At 54.8% G+C, this 11,070-nt stretch overlaps 1 non-coding gene across 1 annotated transcript; it reads left to right on the plus strand.

Moving 5' to 3' along the window:
* The first annotated feature begins 4,005 nt into the window (after nucleotides 1-4,005).
* Nucleotides 4,006-4,078, plus strand: TRNAT-CGU. The gene has a single exon. It is a non-coding gene; the product is annotated as a tRNA-Thr (tRNA).
* The last annotated feature ends 6,992 nt before the right edge of the window (nucleotides 4,079-11,070 follow it).

An 11,070-nucleotide genomic window follows, 5' to 3' on the forward strand; every position in this document is an offset into this window, starting at 1 on the left:
GTGGGACCTTTGAATATTATCTTACCAATCATTTCTGAGACGGTGGTGATCATCTTGCCGAATTGGTGCGGGAGGAATATTCACTCCCACAAACAGAAGTCCTTTTTGTCGCCGGTAAACTGGCCTAGAAGGCCGAAAGGCTGTCTCTCTTCCCTTATGATTCCCAAGGAGGATGGCAGTCCCTCCATCCTCCTACACGATTGTCTTTCGGACACTTTCTTTTCACCAGTGGATAGGGCCTTCATTGCGTCTGATGTTAAGTGACGAGGGGAGGACAGGTCAGCATCTCCTCGGAGCAGCTCGAACAGTGGGTGCAGATCATCGGTTGTGATCCCCAGCACAGGTCTGATCCAATTGATCGCTCCCAGTAGTTTTTGGAGGCCGTTTAATGTCTGGACTCGCTTGTCAATTTCGATTGCCTGAGGCCTGATGGTTTTTTCTGTAATTTTGAGTCCAAGATACCTCCAGGGTGCTTCCCTTTGAACCTTTTCAGGGGATATTTCCAATCCTTTATCTTTTAGAGCCGAAATAGTTGAATTTAACGTTTTATTCACAACCAATTGAGATTTGGCACAAATCAACACATCATCCATATAATGGAAGATGATCGATTGTGGGTATTTCTGCCGAATTGGACGCAACACTTCTACCACGTACATCTGACAGAGCGTTGGGGAATTTTTCATCCCCTGGGGAAGCACCTTCCACTGGAACCTGCGGTGAGGTTCACAGGCGTTGATGGCAGGGACAGAAAATGCAAATTGGACCGAATCAGCCGAATTTAAGTATATTTGGAAGAAGCAGTCCTTTATGTCAATGACCACTAGGGGCCATTCAGCAGGGAGCATAGATGGTGACGGCATTCCCTGCTGGAGGGCTCCCATTGGTTCCAGGACCTCATTAACTTTGCGCAGGTCCTGGAGAAATCTCCAGGAACCTGAGGACTTTTGAATGACAAACACTGGAGTGTTCCAGGGACTGGTGGAAGACTCCAGGTGTCCTTTGGCCAATTCCTGATTCACTAAATCATTTAAAATCTGCAGCTTTTTTCTTGGCAGGGGCCACTGATCAACCCAAACTGGCACATCAGTTTTCCAGCTCAGTTTGGGGAGCTGCATCACTTCAGTGATCCCACCTAAAAATTTTCTTCAGGAGACAGGGTTCTCAAAGAGAGCTCCCACTGCTCCATAGCGTCCTGTCCCCAAAGTGTGATTGGTATGTTCAAGATATATGGTTGGAGGGATGCTGGTCTGCCCTCCGGCCCATAAACAGTAAGTACCTCCTTGCTTCTGACTGGGTATTGTGTTCCCCCCACGCCGCTAACTTGCACGTATGCCGTCTGTGCGGGCCACCCATGCGGCCAGTCCTTGGAGGCGACGATGGTAACGTCTGCTCCCATGTCCAAGAGTCCTTCTACTTTGACTCGCTGCGGATGTCTGGGCTGTGAATAATAGATTTGACATGTTAATAGAGGGCGAGAGGATTCGACAGTTGTTGACCATAGGACTTCCTTCTCGTCCTTCCTCCTCTGCTCCTTGTCGAAAGACAGCACACGCAGCAAGTCATCCATAGATATCATCTTGGCCACGGGAAAACGGTCCTCCAGCTGCACAGGGGGAGTATGAACATATAAACAGACAGCGATGTTAGTATCTGTAAGCCCAGTCAGAAGGGGAGGCACTACCATAATGCCTTTATCCACGGCTGAAAAGTGTGAGGTAATCAAATAAGTGGCATCAGGGTCAACCGTTGTTGATGGTTGAACCCTGGCGAGTTGCTCATATGAGCTAAGGTGAAGGGAGGGGTGAACAACCGACAAGATGACCCAGGGGAGTGGAGAACACTGGTTCGCCACGGGGACCGGGTCAGGGAGTGGCCGCGAACTACGGGGTAGCTGGGCGCGATGGTTGGCGCAGAATCGAGCGCACGTGGGGGGCAACTTCTGTCATCGCGCTCCCCCGAGCGCTCAGCTCCCCATTTCTCGCCGGCCCGCACTCACATGACTGAAGGTCCGGTAGTGACGAAAAGGTTACTCGCTTTCGTAACCTGGGTGATCGGCGCGGAGGGAGAGGCTCACCGTTGATGTTCGTGAGCGATCGGCAGCTGGAGGTCCAGTGCCGTCCCTTCCCGCACCTACGACACAAGGTTTTGGGTAAGTCGGGTGTGGATTGAGACAATTGGGGACAATGTTTTTTAAAGTGTCCCTTCTCCCCGCACTCAAAGCAATGGTTAGGACCAGAAAATGCGGCAGCCAAAAGACGTGCTTTATGGGAGTTCGATCCTATATTTTTGCAGGCTTCTATCATCTCTAGTAGAGTGGGATCTTTCAAAAGCTTAAGTGCTTTCTGGCAGTCCTTGTTAGCCTTTTCGATGACCAATTTATTAAATAGAATTTCTTGGCATTCTTTTTGAGGAACTTGCCGGGACAAGTCAGGGGACATTCCTGACACCCTCACCCAACACCTCATCCCTGTAATTTAAACTAAGAAGGGAGGAATAACATCTGGAAGTGTTGAGAAACCCGATTAACATCATGGGACTCACACTCTCTACCTCCCAGAAATTCATTTACCGCCGTCTCAAAGACTTTTTAATAGAGCACGGTCACCCGCTTGATAAGAAATCAGCGAAAGCTCTCGCCAGATGGCTTGACCGCAATGGTCACCAAGTTAGCGATAATACGTCATTTGATAAGTGGCAAGCCATCGGGTTCCAGCTATGGCGGGAGAGCGGCAAGGGTGACCAGCTCGCTAAGGAGGCGCTTATAGCCTGGAGGGTTCTTCTGATGGTGCTTCAGTACCAGATGATGAGCAAGAACATCAGCAGTAACATCCAAGGTGCTGAATCCTCTCAATTGGTAGAAGAAAATAAACCAAGTGCAGAGAAGGACATAGAAAACACGGACAAGGACACTAAGAGTACTGGCACTGACACCTACCACTCAGACAAGGGCACTGCAAGTTTCCATCAAAATGGAGGGAGGGAAAAGAAGGACATCAGCTGTACTACACAAGATGGCGGGTGGGAGACGGACAGCGAGTCCCAAGATGGCGGGAGGGTGCGAAGAAGAGGATCGCGGTGATTTTGAAATGGCGTGAGGAGGCGGGGCCCCGGGTTTCACGGGAAAAATCGATGCGGGAAAAGAGGAGGCGGGCTCTTGTAATTCCACCCACAGCGCCGCCTCCGCATGCGGAGCCCCTCCCCAGACACGCCTTCTTCTACACCCACCTCCGCCACTCCAGTCTCCTCCCCAGAGCCATCTCCCTCCCGGAAACCACGGGGTGCAGTGGGCGGGGCAAGGGCAAAGGCCCAGGTCAACATCCGCCAAGATGGCCGCACCCATAAGGCCCAGGCCACCGAGGCCTACCCCGCCTGCCGGCACCCTCACTCCGATTGTCACTGGGCGCCGTACTCCCCGGAAGAGCCATCTGCCGCTCCGGATATCTGGAGAGCCTTCCGGGAGGAGGCGGCATGCGCCAAAGACACGGAGTTTTTACGGCTTTTCCTGTATACTATGACGAGGGTAAAGCACCCGAATGGCGTCCAATTTCGTACCCCATGGTGAAAGATATAAAGAAAGCCATTGTGGAGTACGGGATGGGCACACCCTTTACCCTGGGGCTATTTGAATCCTTTTTCTTGGCTTATACATTAGTTCCATTTGACATAAGGGCAGTGATGGGAGGATTGTTAACAACCGTACAAGCCTCGGTTTTTGAGGCGGAGTGGAGAAAGCGAGTAGTAACCTTTGTGAACGACCGAATGGAGAGGAGAGGTATCCCCCCACTGCAAACCATAGACGTGCTTTATGGTGAGGGAGATTACGCTCGTAGAGGGGATCAAGCATGACTGGATCCTAAATTGCTAGACGTATCTAAAGAATTGGCATTAGAGGCCGTAAAGAAGGTGGCCGACGCTTATGTGCCGACCCCCTCCTTTACAATGATTAATGAGGGCCCGAAAGAACAATTTACAGATTTCATAACTGGGCTGAAAGAGGCTATTGCCCGGCTAGCTCAGTTGGTAGAGCATGAGACTCGTAATCTCAGGGTCGTGGGTTCGAGCACCACGTTGGGCGCCACTTGCCACGACCCGCGGGGAAAAGGAATGGGGACGCGGCACTGCAAAAAGGGTTCGGGACACAGCAGAGGTCCCGTGAAGCAATGTCGATTTTATTGGGGTAACAGTAACTTATATAGGGCAGGTTCAAGGGTGGAGTTTGGACTAGGGAGGAGCATAAGACTGACAGCTCAGGGATGAACGTGATTGGGTAACCGGGCAAGGAGGGGAGGAGTTTTGATGTAACCGGGGTTGTAAATTCTGCGCCATGCTTGAAATTGTTCCCACTCAGCTTTATGTTCTCCAACACTGGGCAGGCTGGGAATTGAGTGGAACCACGGAAAAACCCCTTGTCAGAGAGAAAATTGGGTGACCCGAGTGCTGGATGCTTTTAGGAAAGAGATCTGAACATTTCTTGAAGATTGGAGGGGGGTGACTTTTTTCTTCTTGACCTTTCCAGTTCTCCATTTGGGGGCAGGATGTCCTCTGGGCCAATGTTCTGTTCCCTTTGCAGTGAGTGCAGCCTCAGAGGGCTGAGCCCTCTCTGGCTGGGCTTGGCCTCTCCTGCAGAGACTCAGGCCTGGCTGGGCTGCCCCAGGCAGACGCTGCAGGAAGAAGAGCTCAGGCCGCCTGGGTCTGGTGTCCCTGGGGCTCAGCCTGTGCCCCATTGCTGGGCAGGGGCTGAGCCCCACCTCTGCCTGGGGGCCTTGGCCAAAGGGCTGCCAAGGAAGAGGCCCAGGAGCCTTGGGGCCTGCCCAGCTTTCCTCCTCCCTGGGGGCTCTCAGTCCTCCCCTGACACCGTGGGGGCCCAAGGCCTTGCTGGCTTCGGGCTCACGGCCCGCCGGCACCATCCCAGCGGCCTGACTCCCCTCCTTCCCCTCTCTCCAGCCTCTCCTGCCTTTTCTGGCAAGGGGCCATCCAAGGCAAACCCCGGTTCTCAGCAATGGCACCTGTGGACAAGCTGACACCTCTGCACAGTCTCTGCCCGTCCCTGCCAGCCGACTTCTGCCCAGGCTCTGGGCACGGGGACGCAGCACTGACACTTTTCAGCCCCCGCGCTGTTCCACAGAGGCTGTGATGTCACAAGGCCCTTGCCTGGCAGCCAGGAGATGGGCAAGGCAAGGCAAGGACGGAGCCTTGGGCAACAGACAATGGATGATGGACAAGTTCTGGGCCATGGCCATTTGTTAGGAAAACAAAGTACAAGTTTAAGGCCTGCCATATTTCAGTGGTCAGAGACCTGGCAGAGAAATCTATTTTTGAGACCTGGACACCAAGAAGGTAGAATTTCTAAACCACAAAGACCCTTAGAGAAACCAGAGATGAAGACAAAACTAACACAGACAGTTACTGAGGCTCTCCCTATCTAGGGAAAAGACAAGAAAAGGACAAAAACTGTGGACTAAGCATCATGCAAAGTGAGAAATCAAGAGCCAATAGAAGAGAGAATAAGAATTCCTGCAGAGAACTGGTAAACCAATGGACAGGAATTCTTTTGTTTGCTAAAATGTAAAAATACTTAAAAGTTTTGAGAACTGATGTACATGTGTTAGAGAGCAATTCCTGCGTCCCTTCAGCGCTGAATGAAGTAGGGTCACCTCTGGAACCCAACCAACTGCTCAGAGATTTTATTCCCCAGCTTTCGCTGACGGTTTCTGGGGACCCAGATGAGACAAAGCAGCGCCGACAGGGCAGAGCAGAGGAATCGTTGGCCCTGCAGCGTGTACCAAAGGAGTTTTGGGGAGATCTTCCAATTCCCTGGTCTGGAGAGTTCACCACGCCTTCTTTTGTGGGAAAAAGAACAGGCCATGAATTTTGGGTACTTGATTTTAAGGCCTTTTGCCTGCACATAAGGCACAGCAATGGGAAGGAGGCAGCGTGAGGCTGAGAGGTTTCTGTCATGGTTTGTGGGCTTGGGTGAGATTGGGCCATAATTACAGGACACCTGTAAAATCTGGGCTTTGGGAAAGGTTGGGGAGGGTTGGGAAAGGTGTTCAAAGGGTGGTTTTGCCTGAGGTGTTAAACATGGGAGTGGGTCTGTCTTCCCAATTCCCAAGAGAAGAGATCCCAGAAAGCTCCCCTGCAGGTTGTGTTTTAGGGAACAGGAGAAGAGACCGAGGGTAAGGGGTTTCTTTCCTGGAGGGAAGGGCTGTCGTTCACTTGCAGGAGCCCTGCGCTGAAATTGCCAGTCTGACTGCCCAAACTGAACACAGCTGAAGATTCCTGCCAGATAAAAAGTGCCAGGACAGAAAGCTCTTGCTGCCCATGGAGTGCTCAGGGTGTCCCACCAGCTGCACCTGAGACCTTGAAGCTCTAAACTTTCCTTCCTGGGGGAAAGGGCTGTCCTTGGCTTGCAGGAGCCCTGCGCTGAAATTGCCAGTCTGACTGCCCAAACTGAACACAGCTGAAGATTCCTGCCAGACAAAAGGTGGCAGGACAGAAAGCTCTTGCTGCCCATGGAGTGCCCAGGGTGGCCCCCAACTGCATGTGAAACCTGAAGGTTCCAGGCTTTCTTTCCTGGGGGAAAGGCCGTGACATCCCAAAGAGTCCCGTGGCAGACAGGTGGGGCTGCACTGTGGGGGTGTGAGGTGTTGGTACTTTGGTTTCCAGGGGCTGTTCCAGAATGGAGAGGACAGGCTGTGACACCACAAAGGAGCCCTGGGCACACGGGTGGGGTTGAACTGTCACATGGTGGGGGCTTGGTTCTTTGGCTTCCAGAGGCTATTCCGGGATGGAGAGGATAGACCAGAATGGATAGGACAACAAAAGGGCCCAAAGCACATGGGTTGGTCTGCACTATGGTGTGGGGTGCTGGTTCTTTGGTTGCCAGGGCCTATTCTGGAATGGAGAGGACAGGCTGTGACAAGAAGTGCCTGTCAGAACTGCAAAGACGGACGCACAAGAATCTTATGTGGGCATATTCTCTGCTCTGCCCTGCAGACCTTTGTGTTGGGGTGAAAACACAGCCTCTCTGCTTCCCTCTCCTAAGGGACTTGTTCTTAGACATCCCTTTCCCCTATGCTCCTTTCAAAAGCCCTCCTGGCAATTCCCAAGCCTGTACCCAGCTCTCATCCCCTGTCTGTCCTCTTCCCAATCCCCTGGTCAATCCCAACATGCCAGGACAGGGATCCCAGTTGCTTGGCTGCACTCCCACCTAGTTCCATATGCTGGGCCATGATATCCCAGCACTGGAGCAGCCAGGTCAACAGGGGCTCTCCCAGCTGGAGGCTGAAATCTTTTCACATCTCTCACAGCTCAGCCTGGGATGGGGATCTGGTGATTATCTCTGGCCCTGCCTCTTGCTCCTGTTCTGAGGGCTCTGCTTCCCCTTCATCCCTCACTAACTGAGCTGATTTGGTCTTGGATTTCTTCTGTAGAGGGGCAGCTGCTACTGGCACAGGTTGTTCCTCTGCAGTTTGAGTGGCCACGGTACCTCTTGGTCTCCTTTCCTCCTCCTCCCCCTGAGGGCACTGGGTCTTAGTTAAACAAGATTACAACTTAGAAATTAAGAGACTTCAGGTGGAAGTGTGGAAAAGGAAAAGAAGCAGCTTTTTATTAACAAAATCTGAATAAACAACAAATGGTGCAACCAAAAACTTTCAGAAGAAACAAAACAAAGTCCCAAATCCCCGGGTGGGGGGGAGAAACTGTCCCGGCAGTTCAAAGCTCTCCAAACCCCGTGTGCTCGCAGCCAGCAGTGAAGGAGTCCCTTTTCCCAGGGCAGTCCCCAAAGCAGAACACCTCGCTCCCAGATGGGTCGGGCTCTCTCTCTCTCTCTCTCTCAGTCACTCTCCACGAGGTGTCCCGTGGGGAAAAAACTTCCTGTCAGGAAAAGAGAACAAGGTGGCCAAAATCAGCTCCCGCTCTGTCCGGTCCCGGACAAACCCCAAAAGCCCCCGAACAAAGGACCCCCCGCCCTCCCCGCGGCCACCGCGGTGTCCCCGAGAGCCGCCCTCCCCCCACTGCCCCTGCCCAGCGCCTGCGGCTCCGCTCCAACCCACCCCATCCCGGGAGACACAGATGGGAATGGGGGGACACTGGGAAACAATTCCAACACCTCTTTTCAAATCTCTGACACCTGGTTCCCAGACATTCCCAAAGAAGGGGCTTCCCGTGGCCTCGAGCCAGGGACCCACCTTTGTATTGAACCAACTCCTGGAGCGACACGTTCCCATCCCTGTCCCCATTCCCATTCCTGGGGTTCCCATCCCTGTCCCCATTCCCATTCCTGGGGTTCCCATCCCTGTCCCCATTCCCATTCCTGGGGTTCCCATCCCTCTCCCCATTCCCATTCCTGGGGTTCCCATCCCTGTCCCCATTCTCACTTCCTGCTGTGCCAACCTGCTCCCAGTGTCTCCGTTCCTGTCCCCACTATCCCTATCCTGGTCTCCCATGTCCCCATTACCATTCCCGGTGTCTCAAATCCCATTCCTGGTGACTCCAACCTGCTCCCAATGTCCCCATTCCCATTCCTGGAGTTCCCATTTCCATTCCTGATTTCTGTAACCTACTCCCAGTGTCCCCATCCCTGTCCCCAATATCCCCATCCCAGTCCCCCCCTGTCCCCATTCCTATTCCTGGTTCCCACAGAGGAACTGCCGGATGCCGGAGGAGGAGGCAGGATTTCTTGCCCAAAGCAGGAGATTTTCACACCCAAATTAAAGCCTCAGGAATAATTGTGGTCCTGGGTTTCACACGGGAAAAAGCAGGAAGTTGATCCATTGGGAAGAGCCGCAGGGCGGCCGGGGTGGGTGGGAGCAGCGGGATGAGGTCTGCCAGCAGCTCCTGCCTTTCCACAGGGAGAGGGAAGGGGCGGATCCAGCTCCAGGATCACTCAGGCCGTGATTCCTGCTGGGATGAGAGCAGGGAAAGGAGTCACCATGTCCCTGTTCCCATCCCAGGGGATAGAACCGACTGTGGAGCCCAGGCAGAGTAGGAACTGCTCCAGATTCCCACCTGATCCTGCTCTGTTCATCCCACGCCAATCCCACTCCAGAATCCAGCCCTGATCCCAGTCCACAATTCCACCTGACCCCACTCTGGAATCCTGCCCTGAGCTGCAATCCCCTTCCAATTCCGCTCCAGCCATTAGGCCCCCATTCCCCTCTGGAATCCCGGCATCCATCCTGGGATCCCTGCACAGAGGATCTGGATCCACACACGCTGCTGGGACTCACTGGTGGGCGCAGGGTCGTATCCATTCCCCTCCCTCTTCCCTATGGAAAGAAAGTGGGATCAGCACCCGTGGCACAGGATCCCCGGAATGCTGCCGGGCGGATCCGTGCCCCTTGCCGACCCCCATCCCGGGAGTTACCGGATCGGAGCTTCCAGACACCGACTGCCACGAGGCCGATGATGATGATGATGGCAGCGATGACGGACACAGTGTCCTAGTTAGAACAGCTGGGACCGATTCCTCACTGGATGGGTGTAGCCCAAAAGTGTGTATTCTATGGCCTTCCATGCCATTTTCCCAGGAACTGTTGTCGGGGGAGGGGGCCTGCGAGGTGGGGGGGTGTCCCTGTCCTCATACCCTTTTATGGAATTCCCTGCTCTGAGAATCCTCATATCCTTTTATGGAATTCCCCACTCTGAGGGAAGAACTAAGCATCCTTTTATGGAATTCCCCGCTCTCAGGGAACGACTGACCATTCCTGCCTGAACTGGAGAATATATAAACCTGGAGTTTCAGAACCTTTCCACCACTCGTGGGATCGAGAGGAAGGCTGCAGCTCACCACTCTCAACCAGACTGAGACCACCACCCTCAACTGGACTGCAATCACCACTTCTGACCAGACTGCAACAGCTCTCCCACCAGCAGGTTTTTTTCCCCTCTCCCTTTACTTTGGACTCGGGGGGGGGCCAAGGAAAACCACTTTGTTCATGCCCCAGGGTGCTGGGTTATACATTTGGGTTTTGTGGGTTAAAACCAATTGCTTGTCTGTATAATCAGACTTATTGGGCAAGGGGGGCCCAAGGGGGGCCCAAGGGGGGCCCAAGGGAGGCCCAAGGGGGCTGGTCCAGGGGGGGAAGGGCTGCAGGGGGCGGATCCCGGAGGAGGAAACCCGCCAAAAGCGGCGGCCCAGCCGAGGGAGGAGCCGAGCGGGAGCACAAAGAAGAGCAGCCAAAAGGTCCTGGCGGTCGCTGGGCAATGGCGGGGGGGGCGAGAGCGGTTTGGGGGCCCCCGTGAGAGCCGGGGGGGAACCCCGGTAGCCGCGGAGTGGGGAGAGCGGAGAGGGGCGATCCCGGAGCTGGGGGACCCCCGGAATGCTGGAGGGGGGGGAGCAGAGAGGGAGCGCCGGGCCCCTTAAGCGGGGGTCCCGGAGAGGGGGAAGGCCTTGGAGTGTGGAGAGGAGGGGGGGCCTTGAGGCGGGGTGGGAGCCGAGAGCGCCAAGAGGTTTGCGAGGGTGGGAGCCGAGAGAGGAGGGCCGGCCGGCCCCGGGAGGCAGAGTGGGGAGAAGTGAGCCCTGGGACCCCCCTGGCAACACTAAAGGGGACCCCGGAGAGTGGGAACCCCCTGGAGCCGCGGGACCCCCGGCAGCCCAGAGAAGGGGGACCCCCAATGCAGGCAGAAGTGCCATCAGGCCAGACAGGGGGGACCCCCCTAACCCCAGAGAGCAGAGAGGGGGAACTCCTGGGAGGGGATTTTGGGCTGAATGTTGTTGTTTTGGGGGTTTTTATGGACACAGGATGCCCGGTGAGTCCTAGAGCTGGACTTGGGCAGGAGGAACCCCCAGGACAACGCGCTCACCCCTTGTTTTCCCCCCCATCAGGATTTCTGCTTCCCAAAGCTTGGGCGGATGGAGGAGGAGGCTGCGAGGAAGAGGAAGATGCCTTGGGCCCCCCAGGCAGGTGAGGAGGAAGTCAGTGCCCCTTTGGGTGGGTCTTTTGTCTTTTGTGGCCGTCCTGCCGGGGCCGGAGTTGGGGGGATGTCCTTGGGCTTCCCTGTGGGCCGGAGGCAAATCCCCTGCGTGTCCTTGTTGGTTCCTGCCCCAGGCCCCGAGGTGAG

The sequence above is a fragment of the Manacus vitellinus genome, unplaced genomic scaffold (genome assembly GCF_001715985.3).
Source record: "Manacus vitellinus isolate BGI_N305 unplaced genomic scaffold, ASM171598v3 ctg7180002428409_pilon, whole genome shotgun sequence".
Lineage (NCBI taxonomy): Eukaryota > Metazoa > Chordata > Aves > Passeriformes > Pipridae > Manacus > Manacus vitellinus.